This window comes from Triturus cristatus, chromosome 9 (genome assembly GCF_964204655.1).
Source record: "Triturus cristatus chromosome 9, aTriCri1.1, whole genome shotgun sequence".
Taxonomy (NCBI): domain Eukaryota; kingdom Metazoa; phylum Chordata; class Amphibia; order Caudata; family Salamandridae; genus Triturus; species Triturus cristatus.
The window spans coordinates 805,569,809-805,589,639 of NC_140592.1; positions in this window are offsets into that span (position 1 = coordinate 805,569,809).

A 19,831-nucleotide genomic window follows, 5' to 3' on the forward strand; every position below is an offset into this window, starting at 1 on the left:
AGACAAAGCAAATAAGGAAAATGGAAGAATGGAAATAGAATGGAAAAAAGGCAATACAAAAAAAAAGAATAATAGGAAAACGAAAGCAAAAAGACATACCACCAACATATAATGAACATGGGGGTGGTGGAACCACATAAGGAAGACCGTACAATCAAGCGGAAAGCTCCAAGACGAAGACGAGGAAGGGAGACATCCTCCAGGCGGGAAAAGGGGATCAAATAGCAGAGGGCCATGATAAACTGCACCTGACATTGAAAAGCGAAAGGACTGATTATAAGAGATACAGCAAACAACAATAAGAACAAAACATCAATACGAATGAAATGTGTAAAATGCAGATATGTAACACACTACAAGAAAAACAATCAAAACATCGATGAACACGGAATCTCCATGTTGTCTTCTCTGCAGGTATCCAAGAACTGTTGCAGGCGAGCTGGATCTTCATAGGCAGTGGTTTTGTTACTTTCATAAGGCAAGGATGGAACAGACCATATCTAGCATTCATGTTTCAAAGAGCAGGTCTCATGTCCAAACATTTCTTCCATCGGTCTGCTGTTGCCTTGGCATAATCCTGAGCGAAGAACAGATTGGATCCCTGCCATGAGATTTTTCCTTTGAGTCTGGCAGCCTGTAGAATTTTAAGTAAATCAGTCTACTCCAAAAAATATAAGATAACGCCTCTTGGCTGAGGAAGATGATGATCTTGGGTTTTGACCCAAGCAATGAGCTCTTTGAATATTCAGTTTTGGAGTCTCGGGAAGACCCAGGAGATTCGGAAGGAAAGATTGAAAAAAGGAGAGAGGATCCGTACCCTCAAGACCCTCCGCAAGGCCATAAATGCACAGGTTATTACACCTATTACGGTTTTCCAAATTCTCCACTTGCTGTTTAAGGTGTGAAATCTCCAAATGTAAAGAAGGGACTTGATTAGTAACAGCTTGAATAGAGTCCACTCGTTGTTCCAGGTGAGTAACTTTTTGATCCGTGTCAGACCATTTGTTTTCAAGACTTTGGAGACGAGTATTTGTATCCTCCATATAAGGCTTGAGAGCACGAATTTCCTCCAAAAGCAATTCCATAGATAGTGCTGTCGAAGAATTGGAAGGAGAAGGTGGGTCTTTTTTAACACGTTTGACTGCTATGGACGATGAGGCAGCAGGTATTTTAGAGGTTTGCTTGGATGCATTGCAGGGTACAGTGGACGTCATACCTCCGATGGGTGTAGAACCAGAATCCAGCTTTTCCATGTTTTCTTGTAAAATGCTGAAGGGGTTGCAATCCTCCAATAAAGAAGAATTAGCAGAAATAACACTACCACGGGAGGAGCGTGCTTTTGCCATAAGATAAACCAAGCAGGAGCACCCCACATCAAAAGAGGCTGATTGAGGTAAGTATTATTGTCCAAAGCTGTCAGGAGCTGAGAAGAAAATAATTCTCTGTGACAGGGTATTTCCTCACTAAGGGCCATATGTAGGTGGCCTAACATTTACCACTTCATAAATACCGAATTTTACCGATTCGGTATTTATGAAGTGGTAAATGCTATATAGGTAATCCATCGGTAATATTTACCGATTCGGAATGGGTCGGTAATTTAGAATCGGTATTTACCGATTCGGTAATGGTAACTGGCTTCCGATTGATTCCTATGGGCCAGGAGGCCCATAGGAATCAATGGGAAGCCAATTACCATTACCGAATCGGTAAATACCGATTCGGTAATGGGGGGAGCACAATCAAGGGTGGCAGGGTGTCACAGTGACACCCTGTTGCACCCCTGATTCCTGCATGTGTGCACATGTGGCACACATACATGCCCTAAGGGCATGTATGTCTGCCACATTGCACACTTCAAAGTGCAAAGGACTGCTTTTTTACAGCTATTCGTCATTTACCACCAACTTTTAGTTGGTGGTAAATAACAAATCCCCACAACAACCACACACTCCCCCTACATATCATTTCAGGATTCGGTATTTACCGAATCGGTAATTTTACCGATTCGGTAAATTACCGAATCCTGAAATGTGCCCCCTACATACCAAAAGCCTGAATACCGGTCGGTAACGGGATATTTACCGAAAATCGGCCGTTACCGACCGGTATTGGGCTTCCTACATATGGCCCTAAATGTTAAGCACTATAAGCCATACATGAGGGAAACAGGAGACAAAAAGTCACACTGTGAAGAAATGCTCAGGTTTACTAGTCAGTAGAGGGCAGAAGGCATATGTAGCAGATATTCCAATAAAGTGAGTCTTAAAAGAGCTCAAGCGGTAAAAAGTTCATGACTGGCCGAAAAAACGACATGTGGAGAAAGTCCGGTCATCAAAATTGAAACAAAATGGCAGCCGCAAATATCGGTGTGGGGACAGCCAGTGAGGGAAAAAGTAAGTTAGTGCTCACCATGGACGATGAAAAATAGCCCAAAATGTGCCGCTGAAGAAATATGCATCTGAAGGGTCCAGGGAACACGAAACACCGCCAGGAGAGAACTCGTCCACTCACGTCGTCACGGAGCTCTGCGGCAGAGCGGCCATCTTCACTGGTGCCGAAGTCGCGCCCCCTTGGAGACACATTCTTGATAGTGATCCCATGATGTAGTATTGCGTGCAGTGTGTTCCGTTGAGTTAGATGGAATGTAACTGACACAATCCCTTGGCCAGGTACTGTGATGCATATATGGTAGAGTGGTGAACAGTCTGGAGTCTGGCTTGCTCTGTCCGTTTGTGATTGGTACTGTTAGGGAGTAAAACTTTGGAAACTGTATGGCATTCAGCTCTGAGCTCGTCATCTGAGAGAGTGGTTCATGTAGTCTGTTATGTAGTGTTGATGGTATTAATTTGAGATAGGGCGCACTGTTTAGTTAGAAATGTTGCAAATGGAAACAAACCATTTGATTTATATTTGTCTTCTGAAAGACACTGGGGGGCATATCTACACGGAAATGGTGCAGCGTTGCGCTGCAGCAACTTTTGCACCAACAGGTCATTTAAAAACACGGGGATGCACCATATTAACAACAATATGGCGTACCCCTGTTTCCCTTGCGCTGGTGCTAAAAATAACTGCCTAGCACCAACACAGACACCCTTGCGCATAGTTCAAGGGTGCTTGTGTTGCAGCAAATGATTGTTTATGTGCAGGAAGGTGTCCCTTCCTGCACATGAACAATCAATAATGAAGATTTGCTACTTTTATGTGTGTTGCTATCTGCAGCACACAAAGAAGTAGCAAATCACCATTATTTAATGGTTGTTTATGTACAGGAAGGCGTTTTGCTCTTTCTCAGAGTTGCTGTGACATGGAAGCTTTTCCATGAACGAGATACTTGGAGCACTAGGTTTGTCAAGCCCATGAAGTATAGAAAATAGAAGAGAGACAGGATTTCAATTGAATAACCTACAATCATGTCCCTTTCTGACTGTGGAGCCGGAAGGCCCATCTTTATCCTATCCTCCACCGCTTGCACTGGTGGCCCTAGTGTGTCCCCCACTTCGTCCTGATGAAGACCCTACTGTAAGGATACCATTTGCCTACATACAATCCCAGTCTCGAAACACCAACAGCTATAGTTTGTGTTTACCTTTGTGGATAACAGTGATAGATTCACGTATCCCCATCTGTTCTAACATTATGGTGTTGTAAATAGGTTAAGCCTTGGATAAGGCTGGATTGGCTAATTTCAGGATTTAGATGTATATATTGTTCACTGCCCTCCTTCTCTCACTTACGGCACTTACCCTTCCTCCCTGTTGGGGCACCTCTTTATAATTATATGTAACGGATGTTACGTTTGTGAATATGGGATTACAGGTGCCACATGAATAAAATATGTTCAATATGAATAATATTGTTCGCTTTAACAGGTGTTGTTGATGTTTATATTTCTTTTTTCAAATTTGTGTCCACTGGAGCCATTCTTTTTTGTACTTTCTCAAAAATGCAGCGCACAAACAAGGAGAAATAAAAGTATTTGTCCTCATTCGCCAATCTAACACCTGCTTTTGCATAGCATTAGCTTTTGGCACTGCCTCAGATTTACAGATCCTTGCAAATCTGGGGCAGCATCAAAAAGCAATTGGTGCTGCGGTGGAATGCTAACAGCAACACCAATTGTACGCTGTTGGACTTGGCCCAATCAACGTATCGCTTTGTTTTTCGACACTTCCCATTGCTGCGGCTGTTCAGCTTGGTGAATTTTGTCGCACCAACAAGTACTTTGCAAGAAATCACGCATCCATGGTTTTCTACGGGCTCAGTTGCTAAAACCTTTTTAAAGTCATTTTTCGTAATACTTATATGTTGCATTTTTGTTGTTTTGGTCTTGTTAAGTTTAAATAAAGATATTTTATTTTTCTAAACCGGTATGGGGTCCATTTGTGGTGTTATCACTGTGTTACTATGAGTGTTGGAACAAATACTTTACACATTGCCTCTGGGATAAGCCTGTCTGCTCATGCCAAGCTACCAAGGGGGTGAGCAGGGGTTATCTAGAGTGTGTATCCCCCTTACCCTGGCCTAACGGCTAGTGCCTTTGACCTCGAATCTGGGGAAGTGGGTTCGAGTCACGGCAATGACTCTGAACATCCTGTGATTCTGGGCAAATCACGTAATCTCCCTGTGCCTAACAAAAATGAATGTGTCCTCATGTAATGCAACTGGTGCTATGTAAAGTGCTCTGATACCTGATTTGGGTCAAGTTCGTGCTATATAAAACTCTGTAACTAAAAAAACTAGAGACACCCATTTCTAACATAACCCTTTTCACACAGAAAACTGAGTGAAAGGGTACTAAATTTACAAAGCTTAACGGCAATTTGTAAATATGGAGCAAGGCACTGCACAAATGGAACATTGTAAAAAGTGACGTACCGGTGGCGCAACCCCCTTGTAAATATGCCCCCGGATGCGGTGAACGCCCAAGCTCTAGTTGAGTTCGTTCTGTTTTGCTAGTACTGTTCATCTGAGGTGCAGGTGTATTTCAGTGTTACATGTGTTAGGTAGCTTGTGTAATCGGTGCTAAATTTTCATTTAGTGCTTCCGAGAAGCAACATGTTACCATCTCTATAGAATACGGTGCAATGTTGGATGGATAGAGTTTAATATTTGTGAAGATAAAGTGTTCTGCTCTTTTGGTTGTCTTTCAAGTTGGAGTTTAGGATAATGCTACGCCTCATGTGTTTGACTATGATATACTACCATGGAGCATCAATAACGGTTCTGTTGTTTTTTTGTGTTGGTGCGTTTGCCAGTGCATTACAGTGTAAATGGCTTCACATGTATTTGTTGTCCTTGCACAGTTGGGATAAGGGATAAGTGATCTAGGGCCATATGTAGGAAGCCAAATACCGGTCGGTAACGGCCGATTTTCGGTAAATATCCCGTTACCGACCGGTATTTAGGCTTTTGCTATGTAGGGGGCATATTTCAGGATTCGGTAATTTACCGAATCGGTAAAATTACCGAATCGGTAATTTTACCGATTCGGTAAATACCAAATCCTGAAATGATATGTAGGGGGAGTGTCTCGTCGGTGTGTGGATTCGTTATTTACCACCAACTAAAAGTTGATGGTAAATGACGAATACCTGTAAAAAAGCATTATTGTGCTATTTGAAATGTGCAATGTGGCAGAAATACATGCCCTTAGGGCATGTATGTGCGCCACATGTGCACACATGCACGAATCAGGGGTGCAACAGGGTGTCAATGTGACACCCTGCCACCCATGATGATGCCTCCCCTGTTACCGATTCGGTATTTACCGAATCGGTAATGGCAACTGGCTTCCCATTCATTCCTATGGGCCTCCAGGCCCATAGGAATGAATGGGAAGCCAGTTGCCATTACCGATTCGGTAAATACCGATTCTTAAATACCGACATTTACCGAATCGGTAATAATTTACCTACATTACATTTACCGATTCATAAATACCGAATCGGTAAAATTCGGTATTTAAGAATCGGTAAATATAATTTACCTACATATGGCCCCTAGTTTTTTAAACTTGTCGAAGTGAAATATTACGTCATAGTTGTTTCAGGAGCTGAGTATGCGTTACTTTCTTTGTGTTTAGTGTTGATTTTGGGATGGTTTGATGTCTCAGGTAGGTTTGTAATATTGTGTTATAGTTTTAACCTCTCATGTCAGTGTAAGTCATTTTAGGGTGTTATGGTGCTATTTCCTTTGCACTTACTGTTGGTGGGAAACCAAACTTCTTATGTTGGATGTACAAAAAATGTGGAGAAATTAGGGGCCTCATGTAGGTAGCCAAATACCGGTCGGTAACGGCCGATTTTCGGTAATTATACCGTTACCGACCGGTATTTTGGCTTTTGGTATGTAGGGGGTGAATTTCTGTATTCGGAATTCACCGAATCGGTAAAATTACCGAATCGGTAATTTTACCGATTCGGTAAATTCCGAATACAGAAATCAGATGTAGGGGGACTGTGTGGGTGTTGTTGGGAGTCGGTATTTACCACCAACTAATAGTTGGTGGTAAATAAAGTATGGATGAGTAAAAGCATGTAAAAGCGCTTAGAAGTGTGCACATGTGGCAGACATACATGCCCTTAGGGCATGTATGTGTGCCACATGTGCACACATGGCCGAATCAGGGGTGCAACAGGGTGTCAATGTGACACCCTGCCACCCTTGCATGTTCTCCCCCATTACCGAATCGGTATTTACCGATTCGGTAATGAGGCATACCTTCCCCTCAATGGGAAGGTATGCCTCATTACCGAATTGGTAAATACCGATTCGGTAATTACCGACTCACTCCGATTCGGTAACATTTACCGAATTTTTACCTACATACACTTTACCGATTCTTAAATACCGATTCGGTATGATTCGGTATTTTAGAATCGGTAAAGTGTATGCCACCTACATGAGGCCCTAAGTGTCTATCACTTGTACCTCCCTCTTTCAAGATTAGAAGCTTTGATGGGGAAACTCGTTTTAAAGAAAAAACATAGGGGCATATTTACAATGAAATGGTGGAGCGTTGCACTGCAGCAAATTTTGCAGCGCCGAGCTCCATCATTTCCAAAATGAAGGGATGTGCCATTAATACAGCCAGGCCTGTGTTTTCCCTAGTTCTGGTGCTAAAAATAGCGACATAGCACAAACACAGGCATCCTTGCGCCATAGTACAAGGGTGTCTGCGTTGCAGGGAATTATTGTTTATGTGCAGGAAAACAATCAATATTGGCGATTTGTTATTTCGATGTGTGCTGTATTCTGCAGCATACATAGAAGTAGCAAATCATCATTATTTAATGATTGTTTATATGCAGGAAGGGACACCTTCCTGCACATAAACAATCATTAATGGCGTTTTGCTATTTCTATGTGTGCTGCAGAATGCAACACACATAAGAAAAGCAAAAATTAGGCCTTGTTGCACCATTCTAACGCCTACTATTGCATGGCATTTGTTTTTGGCGCTGCCTCAGACTTAGAGATCCTTGTAAGTTTAGAGTAGCATCAAAAGACGGTGGCGCAATCCTCTTGTAAATATGCCCCATAGAAAGAGGGATACTCACTGATTAATCATTGATCAAGTCTTTTCAAACCCTGAGGGGGAGACTTAAGAAAAACCCTTGATGAGAGAACAATGGGGCTCATTATGATAACAGCAGTCGGACCGCTGCCCGCTATCACGTTGGTTAGGATACCGACCGACAAGCAGGCAGTTGTCCCTCTGCCCAATTAGGATGAGACCGCCGTGCTGGCAATTCGAAAAGTGCTATTTTACATTGCAGCTTGTGCTGAAGCCCAGGAAAAGGGCCACTGCACAAGCTGCAGTGTAAAAGAGCAATTTGTGCACATTCATGCCCCGTGTGCAAGGCACCATGTGGTGCCTGGCACACGGTGCATGAATGTACATTGGGGCACCACATGTGCCCTATAGCCACTTTACAGTGGCCCGTGAGGGCCCTGCTCTAGGGCCCCAAAGTATGTTTCCAAAAGCGTTTTCAGGCCGCTCGGACCCAATGAAAAGGCTGTTGGAAAGGGACATCGTAATCCCTACGGCGGTGCCTGCACAGGCACTGCCTCCACGCTAGGGATAGGATTCTGACCGCCGCCCCAATGGGATACTAGATCCTGTCAGAGGCAGCAGTCTTTCCCCCTACCTCTGCATTCGGACCACCAGCAACCAAAGGCCTGTCTGTCAGTGGGACCTCCACCAAAGGCCTATCGGTGACTGTCCCACTGACATTGTATTCAAGCCCAATGTTTTGGGTATGCTCTAAAGAGAAAATGGAACAGTTTGAATGACCACAATGTCTGGGATAGATTGTTCCATATTTGAAATGTGATTTTCTTTCTTCTGTTTTTATTGAGATAAATCAAGAGTCTTTTTGAGTGTCTTATTAAAATGAAGGGTAATATCCAAGTCATTGGTGATGTATGAAACAACTATATGAACTAAAAGTCCAGAGTTTAGGCCACATATGATGTAACACTTTTACACTTACTTCCAGATGTGTTTCTTGATGTGGGAAAGTGGGTCAAATCACCAGCAAAGGGTTCAGATGCTCTGGTTTGCCTCTTGGGGTCTGGGACTACAACTCCCACAATGCACCTGATCAGCGTATGGAGCTTTTTACAAAAGTTGCTCCAAACACCTGGAACTTCTTCCTTAACTTCCTCTTGTGCGTTCAAAGTGTCCAAAATACCACTCCAAGGGCCTAGACGCTATGAGATGGTTGTTGGGATATTGGGACTATGTTTCCCACAATGCAACTCGCCAAATCCTTAAAAGTCCACGGGACGCACTCCTGATGGATTCCTCTTGGTGGAGATGATGCTGGTGGAGCTATTTTAACCTGTTGCTTTCATGGAGTCCACTCCTGTCGCTTTGAAAGCAATGCAAAGTCCTTAGGGCTGTAGTTCCAAATATGTAGCAGGTGCAGCCATAGAGAGTGCAATCCTTTGGGTGCAGGCCAAGATTCCAGTTGGGCATTCCTTCTTCTGTAGTGCCAGGCAGTGAACTCTTGTAGCTCTTCTGTACCTGCTGCTTTCAGCAAGTCCCTTCTCAATCAATTTTAAGCAAGGCAAAGTGCTTAGGGCTGTAGTTCTAAAGTTGCAGCAGGTGCAGCAAGTGCAGTCCTTATGAGTGCAGTCCTGTTGGGGTGCAGACCAGTGGTTCCAGCAAGGCAGGGATCTGAGTAGCCCTGCAGCTCTCCCATATTTATTCAGTGTTCCTGGGCATCAAGAAAGGGTGCATCCCTGACCAATGGGATGCAGTATGCCACTCTCAGGTATGACTACTTCCTTCAAAGTGTGGCATATTCTTGTCCCAGAAAAGACTATTCTTCCAAATTCCAAAATGAAGAAACTCTCTCCTGGAGGGTTAGATCTGGCTATGTTATCCCACTGGTGTGGATAAGAGTCTCTGGCACTCCCCTTCCGGCCCCTTCACTAATATAATGACAGAGGCCCCTGTGTGGCTGGGGGTGCAGGATGTGGGGGTAAGCCTGTGTTGCCCTAAACTGTCATTCTCCCTTTAAAGACCAGTTTGGCTACTCCACCCACATCCTGCCTTGTGCTCTTCAGCTTGCAGTTCTCCTCCCACAGGAAATACTTTGTCTCTAGTCAGGCCACTTCACGCCTCATTAAGACAGCTTGGCTCAGCTTAGTAGAGGCTGGCTCATCCGTAGAGGGCTGCTAGAAGGCTGGATTTTGGCTAACAGAAAAGAAAGTTCAATAACTTATTTTCTGTGATAGGTATAATAACAGTGGCAAGTTGTTGGATTTATTCTAACTATCATTTTGATACTTTGAAGTAACTTTATAGCTCATTTTTTTCAATAGTTATACTTTTAATAAACTATTCTTATGTTAGTCTACGGAGACATTGTGCTACAACGGGAAAAAAATGAAATTGCCAGTTTTTCCCTCACCAGGGTATATAAAACATCTTTTATAATGTCTCTGCTTATAGCAGCAAGGCACCCAACCCCTGGTGCACCTAGGGGAGACCTTAGGGATGACATATCCAAAAATTAAGTAGTTTACTATTTTGAGAGTACCTTTCATTGCAAAGTTGAATTTAAGAGCAGCCTGCAAGGCAGGGCTGTCTTTTAAAATGTCAGCAGAAACCACAGTAGTGCACACTTCCGTGCATTAAATATACTGGGCCTATAAACCTACATACCCTACTATATACTAGGGACTCCCAGGTAGGTTGTCAGTACCAACTGTAATTATACCTAATTACCGTGTACTTTTAATCAGAGCCCAGGCCATGGCTCTGGTTAGCAGAGCCCAGGGCTCAATCAGAGCCAGATAACCAGCATTTAGTGGTCAAAATAGGTGGGGGGGGCACCAGGCAGGTCCTAGTTTCTCTCATAGGCCTATCTTTTTATCTGCTCTGACTGCAGAGTCTTTCCAATTTTAAACTTACTATTAAAATGCAGTTTTGTAAATATTTAAAAAATGTATACTTACACACACATTTAAGTTTACCTTTGGAAAACAGACCCAAAGGGGGATATTCTCAAGAACGTGTGATAACCATTGCAAAATTAGCTTATCGCAACTCTTCACATCGCAGTCTATCACTGGAAAATAACTTAACGTGGCATTCTCAAGCCGGCGGCACCATGCGATAGTCCCATGATAACGCGTCAAATGCCCGCGCTAAAGTCAACGTGACTCCGCAAAATGCGAAATACCAACACGAAAAAAGTTGCTATGCCCCAATCGCGATACAAAAATCAGCGACAGGCCTGTAATTCCCACGCATCATGCGGGAAAATGCACTATGAAAGCAAAAAAAATAAAAAATCAAACTGCGTAGCACCATGGATGCACCTGGACCGAGTGCAGAGGACAACCCGAACTCCACAAGCCCCACAGAGGACCAGCCAGGAACCCCGTGTTCCGGGAAGGGCAAGGAGAAGAGGAAGAGGAAGACGGGGTTCAGTCCGCAGGAAGACCGGATCATCGGCACCTCCACTGCGTCATTGGCAACACAAACGGAAATATGGTAGTCCATCGTCACCAACGTGAATGCAGTCGGAGTATCGAGGAGGTCAATGGAGGAGGACAAGAGGCGCTGTCATGAAGTGCACAGCCAAACCAAGGAGAAACTTGCTGCCAACAGGAAGGCAGTAAAGGGGACTGGAGGTGGGAGTACTGCGCCACAGGAGGAGCTGGATGAGCTGGAGGAAATGGTGGCCACAGTCATCAGTGTGGAGATGGTGCAAGGAGTTGGGGGTCTGGACAAAGCTCTATATGACCTGACCCAACAGCAACAGGGTGAGTAACGACCAGGGACTGGGGGGATGGAGAGAGATGGGCACAATGGCACACAGGCACAATCATGTGCAGCACACTGCACACCCACAATGAGTGTGGAACATGTCCCTGATACACTTGGCACGCTGCAGCACACATAGAAACACCAAGTAGGCCCCCGTCCACAATGTGCACAAATGGGCCCCCTCCATATCACTAATGCCACAACCTACCCATGTACATGTTCTGAATGCAGAAAAGCAGCGGCTCTGTGAGCCACACGGACAATGCAAGTGACACTGCGTGACAGATAGAATGGTTGCAGTCACAATACATGACATGGTGCACGAGACGACTTTGAGGTGGCTGAGTGTGGACCACATCCGTAAAGGAGCAGGTCACACTCTGACACATCCACGTGCACCTACAACCCATGATGTCAAAAACACATCTGCAGACAAACAATGCACAAGAGTACAAAATATGTCCAAAAGCACAACTGACCCAAGTCGCAAACATCCCAGCACCCGAAAAGCACACAAGTCAAAGGCACACCGACTCAAAGTGATAAGGGGCTACCAAATCAGAGCTGCAGGTGCGACTCACCAACAATGCAGCACACACACATAGCAATCACAGTACATCAACATTGACAACAATGTTGTACAAAGTGCCACCCTTACACCACAGGACAGAGAACACAACTGGTGCCGCTCGTGCGTAGAAACTGGCCAATCACATCTGGCATGGCATGACACTGTGAGATGATAATGTACGAGTACAACCAAACATCTGTCATGTAGTCGAAATGTCCACTGTCTCCCATCAAATAGCCAGCTTCACCAAAACAGCCAAAATGAACATTGTCATGCAGTCTGAATTTAAACATCTCCAATGCGTGAACATACATGGAACACACTGTTAACCTGCATCTCCCTGTTAAATTTGCCAAGGGACAATCAACACCTCCTGCAAAGCAGACCACACATCTCTACAGTGATGATGAAGAGGACATCCTGCACATTTGCTCAGACACCCTCCAACGGCTCTTGGACAGCCTCTGCACCCCACCCCCAGAAGTAGGGCAGCCCAGCTGCATCGCGGCGACCCCACGCCCTGCACAGACCACACAGCAGGAAGCACACACCACAACGGCTGACTCACAGGACCCCCAAGACCAACAGATGGAATTCCAATGCCATTTGTTAGGGTGCCAGGAGAAGATGGCTGATCAGCTGCGGGTGGGGTTCGACCTCATGGCAGCTAAACTCGATGCCATATGTGGGTGTCTGAGTCCCATCAGGGACCACTTACAGTCTCTAACGGACACCCACTGTCCACACCATGCTCACCAACAATCCTTGGCTGACGTCGCTGGGGCCATTACACGGATACAAAAACTGTCTAGTCAGACAGGCTCCAGTGATGACAGCACAGAGTTGGCACAGATGCGGGGGGCAATGGAGACCATGGAGCCGATGCAGGCTGGAAGTAGGGCTGCCACGGCTGAAGACCAGCGAGATGTAGCTGGGATCTTCCATGCCTTACAGATCCTCATCTTGCCATTGCTGCCACTGAGCCTGTCACAGATAACTGCTGCAGGAACCTCGACACACACATCTCCGGACCCTGACGTGTCATTGGCACACTGTGATGCAGCCCTATCACCTTCACACCCTGATATGGCAGTGGCCCACAGTGATGCAGCCATAACACCACCACACACACCTGAAACACCGGACACAGAAGACATCTCAGAGGCGTAAAATGTGGAGGGTAATGACTGTGCGAGGAAGGAGGTAGTAGCATCCGTACCCGCCACATGGCCTGTCCCTGCCTGGTTCAGCCCTATGCATCATTCCTTGGAACAACACCTCCCACTGTCCCCCGGAAAACTCTGCGTCATTCACCTGGACCCCAACATGGCCTGCCATATCTGCTCTGGTACCAATGACACAGCAATCCAGCTGCGGACTGAACTCTTCCTCTTCAGATTAACTTTGCATTCCCCCAAGGACTCTGGTTGGCCCACCACTGGGCAACCACGTTATGTGGGCTTGAACTGGCCATGTACCGCTCCAGCTCCGACTCTCCCCAGAATGTGAATAAAACATTCCAAATCACACAGATGTGTCATGTCTATGTTCACTCATGTATACAAGTATGGATGAATGAAGGACATTGATTGCACAAAAAGGTACACCCTGGTAAATGTCATCAATGTGCATGTTCGACCCTGACCCACATGGCCAATTAGATGACTGTGAAGGTGTTAACTAGCTGTGGCCTCATTGCTCATGAACAACAATCTCGCAACCCCCCAACGTAGCCCCACGTCCATGTATTATATTGGACTGTGTGTAGAAATGTCAAAATCTGTAGCACGCCTGAAGTAGTGTCCCCCATCGCATGTGGCTACAGAACATCTCTTCGCATGACCTACTCACACACATCAGTGTGGACACAGCCCGTTTTAATGGATCACATTGATCCACATGGCAAGCAGTTGGACACCATACTCACATTGCTAGAGACACGTAAGAGCACAGGTCTACCAGCAACTATCCCAAACACAATGTCTGGCTCACAGAGGTGGAGCTGCCAATTGGGATTCACCACCAATGTACATGCGGCAGTCTGTCCCTCCCTGTGTACGGATAATGCTCATTGAGGCACACGATTTGTCATACTAATCAACACTCATCACAGTTGTACACTGGTGAAGTTCAGTAGACTTTATTAGCATGTGCGTGTCAGTACGGGCAAGGAAAGGGCCACAACAGGCAGACAAATGCTTAAGACACTTACAGGCAGAATGGGAAAGTGTCGAGGTGCAAGAAATGGGGAGGCAAAAATTAACACATATCCTTACGGATGGCAACGGTCACAGCCCACCTTGCCTTGCTGGTCGAGTCATGTGATGTTTGGTGTCTGCTCATTGCCCCGTGTCAGGGGACACGACTCACAGCCCATGGGATCTGCATGGAGTTGTACCACCGGACTGCCACGACTGTGTGCTATGTTGACAGTGAGCAGGTGAAAGGGACCAACAAGGTCACATGTCGTGCTACATTGCCATGTATGTCAGTTTAGGAATGCTGCCAAACAACGCTGTGTAGCTTCACCCATGGGGCTGCATCACCTTGCACAGGTGTGTAACAACACGCGTAGTTGCACGCACTTGCATTCTGAGTCCGGGCGAATGCAGACATGTCTACTGTTGTTCTGGGATATCTTACCATTCCTCCATGCAAACATGGTGTTGGGACCTGTGCTCGGGGTGTCAATCAGTTGTGGCTGCAGGAAGGTAGTTACACGTCCACGAATGCGAGCGCAGCTTCATAGGCAATCATTTCCCGATGTACGTTGTTCTTGAGTTCAAGGAACACGAGAGAGAGCCAATCCATTAACTGGTCCGGACACATGTGCTCCGTCCACGCAATTTCACCAATCTGCAACACAGCCCAATAGGGGAGCACCTCGATGTGGTCACTTCACACGATGACTTGTGCAATCTTCAATCCACTACTACCAGCACATACGCCACACATCAGGACATCCCATGCACGGGTATCCCAGTTGCACTCCTGTTCGTGGGCCAACAGGGGCCGCACACACAAGTCATAATCCAGTTCAGCTACTGTTGTTTTGGATAGGCACACATCCATGGGCCACCCAACTGTGCATGATCGACAGTGGAACAAGGGATGGACGCATGTGACATACGCAAGCCAGAAACTCAGCCGGTAACTGATTCGCAAAACTGCCATCGGCAGTGCTCCCAACAGATGCAGCATTCGTGCACGGTACAGTTATACGTGACAGGGGTTTTGCATGTGCCCCGGATTGCCTGCCATTGCGTTTGTTGGTCTCGTACCACCGGCACTCCTCAGACCGGCGGCAGTTCTGTGGACGATATGCCACAGCTCGGAGCGATGGATCATATGTGTGTTCATTTGGATGTATGGGTTGTTTTTTACCAATGTGTCAGGGGCATCCCGCAGGTGGAGCTCGAGCAGGGGCAAGTGTGTGTGGGGTGTGGACACGTTGGTCTTTCATTAGCGCAATTCATGGTGTGGTAGTTGTCAGAGTCTGGTATGTAATCTCACTCAGGAGGTGCCGGGCACATTGAAGACCAAGGTTGGAGGTTCGGATGTCCTTCCACCTTGTGTATTGAGACAAAGGAGCTTTTATGCCTAATTTTAGTCTGACTACTGCTTGCATTTCTGAAATGTGATGTGGCCTTCGCGCTGAAATTGATGCCAGGCCTTAGATTTAGGGTGCACCAATTGCGAAACACACGCAACAGTTGCCATGTATGAGCCAAGGGCCCGATTGTCCTTGCGCTCCTTTTTCAGTCACTCTCTCTCTTTCTCTGTCCTTTGATGAGTGCCTGACACACCTTCTTATCTTGGATATTGTCTTACAGGCTGTCACTTACAGATTGTCCAGGGATGATCCACCATGACTCTTCCAAATAGTTGCTTGGAGGCAAATTTGATTGTGATACTTTGTTTGGACTTTCATTGTTGAATGATTGATTCTGCTTTTTCTGTACTCACATGGCTGTTAGTTGTTGTGATTCTGCGGCATCAGGCGAATGATTTTGTTCATGATTTCGTGACGTTGATGTGCAATCTCTTGGTCCAGGGGAGGTGGGGGTGCCCGGGGTAGGACCCCAAGGGGGTGGGGGGTAGTCGGGGTGTGGGTGGTGGTGGGTGTTGTGGCCCTCTTGGGGGTCCGAGCTGCATGATCGTTAGCTCCATGGCATCTGTTGTTCTTCAGGTGTGGCTCTGGGCTGGGCTCCCTTTCCTGGTGCAGGTTGTAGTCCGACTTTGCACCAGGTCAGAGCAGGTGTTAATTCCCTGCTGCTAACACCCCATATCACCCGCGATAGCAGCCGCAAAAAACATCGCCACAGAGGACCCACGCAACTATCGCTAATGAGATGCAGAGTGGGCGTTCCCATGCCAAAAGCCGCGACAACATCACACCACAACATTCGCAACGACCAGCCACGTCGGCGATAAAAACACAAAACAGGCGATAAGGCGCGTTAGCACCAGGAAATCTACACCTGCTCTGACCTGGTGTAAAGTCGCACGGCAGCCTGCACCACAAAAGGGAGACCAGCCCAGGGCCTCACCGGAAGGGCAACAGAAGTCATGGAGCCACCCATCATGCGGCCCGGACACCCAAGAGGGCCACAACACCCTCCGACACCACACCCAGGCCCGCAGCACACCCCCCGGGACCACCCACAACCCCGGACTAAGAAACTGCACACCAACACCACGAATCCCAATACAAACATTTTCCCTGATGACGCACAAGCAGGAAAATCAACAGACGTGTGGCCAGGAAATGGAGACTGAGTCAAACAGCAATGCAATCGCTAACACAAAACACCTTACAAACAAAAGCCGAGATAACCCTTAGGATGAGTCCTAGCGGCTCCTCACTGGACAATCCGTAGCACGCAGCCTGGAAGACCAAATCCAAGAGAAGAATGTGTGCCATGGGCCCAACAAAGGAAAGAGAAGGAGGGAACGAGGGAGAGAGTGAGATTGCACAAGCAACGCAAGGCCTCTCGGGCACCTGGCTCCAATGCCAACATGTGTGAGCGTATCGCCATCCGTACACTATGAGCCCCAGGCCGTGTCGCAATCGAAGCGCCAAAGCAACATCACATTCCGAAAACACAAGTAGTTGTCAGACAAACATCAGGGATGAAAGCTCCATTGTTCCAATGCAGAAGGCGGGTAGACACCTGCACCTCTGACCTTGGTCCAGAACACGCCTGGAACACCCTGAGAGAGATGCCATGGCAGACGGGGATGACTCCCACACCATGCATTCCGCAAATGAACTATCCGACTCATCCACACCACACACACAGAAGTCCCTGTCTTGGTACCCCCGCATGGGATGCCCTTGACACTCACCAAAACAGCAACCCGCTCTCCTCAACGTTTACCACATATTCTAATCATTGCTCAGAGCTGTGGCATATCCTCCAAACAACTGCCGTAGTTCAGAAGAGTGCCGGTTCTACGAGACGCACCAACGTAATGGCAGGCCATATCGGGCACATGCACAACACCCGGCACGTGGAACAGTACCGTGCACGCATGCTGCATTTACTGGGCGCAGTGCAACTGGCAGTGCTGCGGATCAGTTACCGGCTCAGCTTCTGCATTGCCTACGTCATCTGCATCCAGTCCTGGTTCCACTGCCGAACATGCACATTCGAGAGTCCCATGGATGTCTGCCTATCCAACACAACTGTTGATGAATTGGACTATGACTTGTGTCTGTGCCCCCTGTTGGATCACGAAAAGGAGTGTAACCGAGACAGCAGTGCATGGGAGGCCCTGACATACTGCGTATGTATTGGTAGTTGTGCATGGGAGATTGCACAATTCTTATGTGCAGTGACCACATCGAGGCGCTCCCCTATTGGACTGTGTTGCGGATTGGTGAAACGGCATGGGCTGAGCACACCTGCCTGGACCACTTAATGGATTGGCTCACCCTGGGATTCCTTGAACACGACAACGACGTACTATTGGAACACATTGCACATGAAGCTGTACGGGCTTTCATGGATGAGTAACTACGTTCCTGCAGCCACATCCGACTGTCACCCACAGCACATGTCCCAACTACTTGTTGCATCATGGGGATTGCTCACACATCCCACCACAACAGAGGACACGTCTACCTTCGTCCGGGCTCTGGATGCATGTGCGTGGAACAACGCGGGTGTACACACACCTGTGCAAGGTGATGCAGGTCCATGCTCGGTTCAACACAGCGTCGCTTGGCAACATTGCCAATACGGACACAGTACTGGGGGAGAGCAGAAACACATGGCAATGTAGCATGACATGTGAACCTGTCAGACCCTCACACCTGATCACTGTCAGCAGAACAGACAATCGGCGCACTCCGGAGGCAGAGCACTATGCAGATCCCATGGGCAGTGAGTCGTTCCCCCTCACACGGGGCAATGGGCAGACGCCAAACAACACATGACTCCTCCAGCAAGGCAAGGTGGGCTGAGAGCATTGCTATCCATGATGAATGTTGCCCATTTTAGCCCCAACATTTTCTGAACCTCGACATGTACCCATGCTGCGTGTAAGTGTCTTAAGCATGTCCCTGCCTGTTGTGGCTTTTGCCTCGTCCGTACTGACACGCACATGCCCATAAAGTCTATGCATCTCCACTGGTGTCTAACTGTGAGGTGTGTTGTTTGGATTGTTCACTCGTGTGCCACAATGAGCATCGTTAATACACAGGGAGGAACTGACTGACCCATGTGCAATGGGGGTGTGTCCCTTTGGCAAGCTCCACCTCTGTGAGCCAGACATTGTTTTTGGATAGGTGCTGGACGCCATGTGCACTTACGTGACATTCAGCAATGTGAGTATGGTGTCCAACCTCTGACCATGTGGATCAATGTCAAATATCACTACAGAATGTGTGTGAGTAAGTTTGCGACGTGAACCTCTGGTGTCACATGTGCTGTAGGACACCACTCCTGGCCTGCTTTTGTTTGGGTCAGTCCTACACACAGCCCTATTCAATACATGGACATGTGCCTATGTTGGGGGTTGTGAGATTGTTGCTGATGTGCAATGGGGACACAGCTAGTACTCACCTTCACAGTCATCCAATTGGCCATGTGTCTCAGGGATACACATGCGCATAGATGTCAGTTACCAGGGTGTACCTTCATTTGCAATCATTGTACCTACATCCAGCCATACCTCCATACGTGAGTGAACATAGTGATGACACATCTGTGTGATTTAGAAGGTTTTATTCACATTCAGGTGATTGACGGAGCTGGGGCTGTACATGGCCATCCAAGCCCACATCACATGAAAGCCCAGTGGTGTGCCAACCAGAGTCCTTTGGGGATTTCACAGTGATTGGGAAGAGGGAGAGTGCAGTCCGCAGCAGGATAGCTGTGTAATTGGCCAGCGGTGAAGAAATGGCAGTCCGTGTCGTGGTCCGGGGGAAAGTCACAGAGTGTTTGGGGGTCACTATGAGGTGTTTCCCAGGCCATGATACATAGGTCATAACCAGGCAGGGAGAGGCCATACGGCAGTGATGGCTGCTACTGCCTCCTTCATCACACAGTAGCTCACATCCCCTTCTTTCTCCCCTGATACGGGTTCTGTGTCCGGTGTGTCTGGTGTGTGTGGCAGGGTGATGGCTGCATCACTGTGTGCCACTGACACATCAGACTGCGAAGGTGATGGGGCAGCATCACTGTGTGCCATGGACACATCAGGGGTCGGAGCTGTGTGTGTCGATGTTCCCGCTGCAGTCATCTGGGAACGGCTCAGTGGCAGCAATGGCAAGATGAAGTACTGCAGGGCACTGAAGTCCCCAGCTACTACTCGCTAGTGTCCATCCGTGTCAGACATCCTTCCAGCCTGCATCTGCTCCATGGTCTCCATTGACCTCCGCATCTGTCCCAACTCTGTGCTGTCATGGCTGGTGACTGTCTGCCCACCAGTTCTTGTGTACGATTCATGGCACCAGCGAG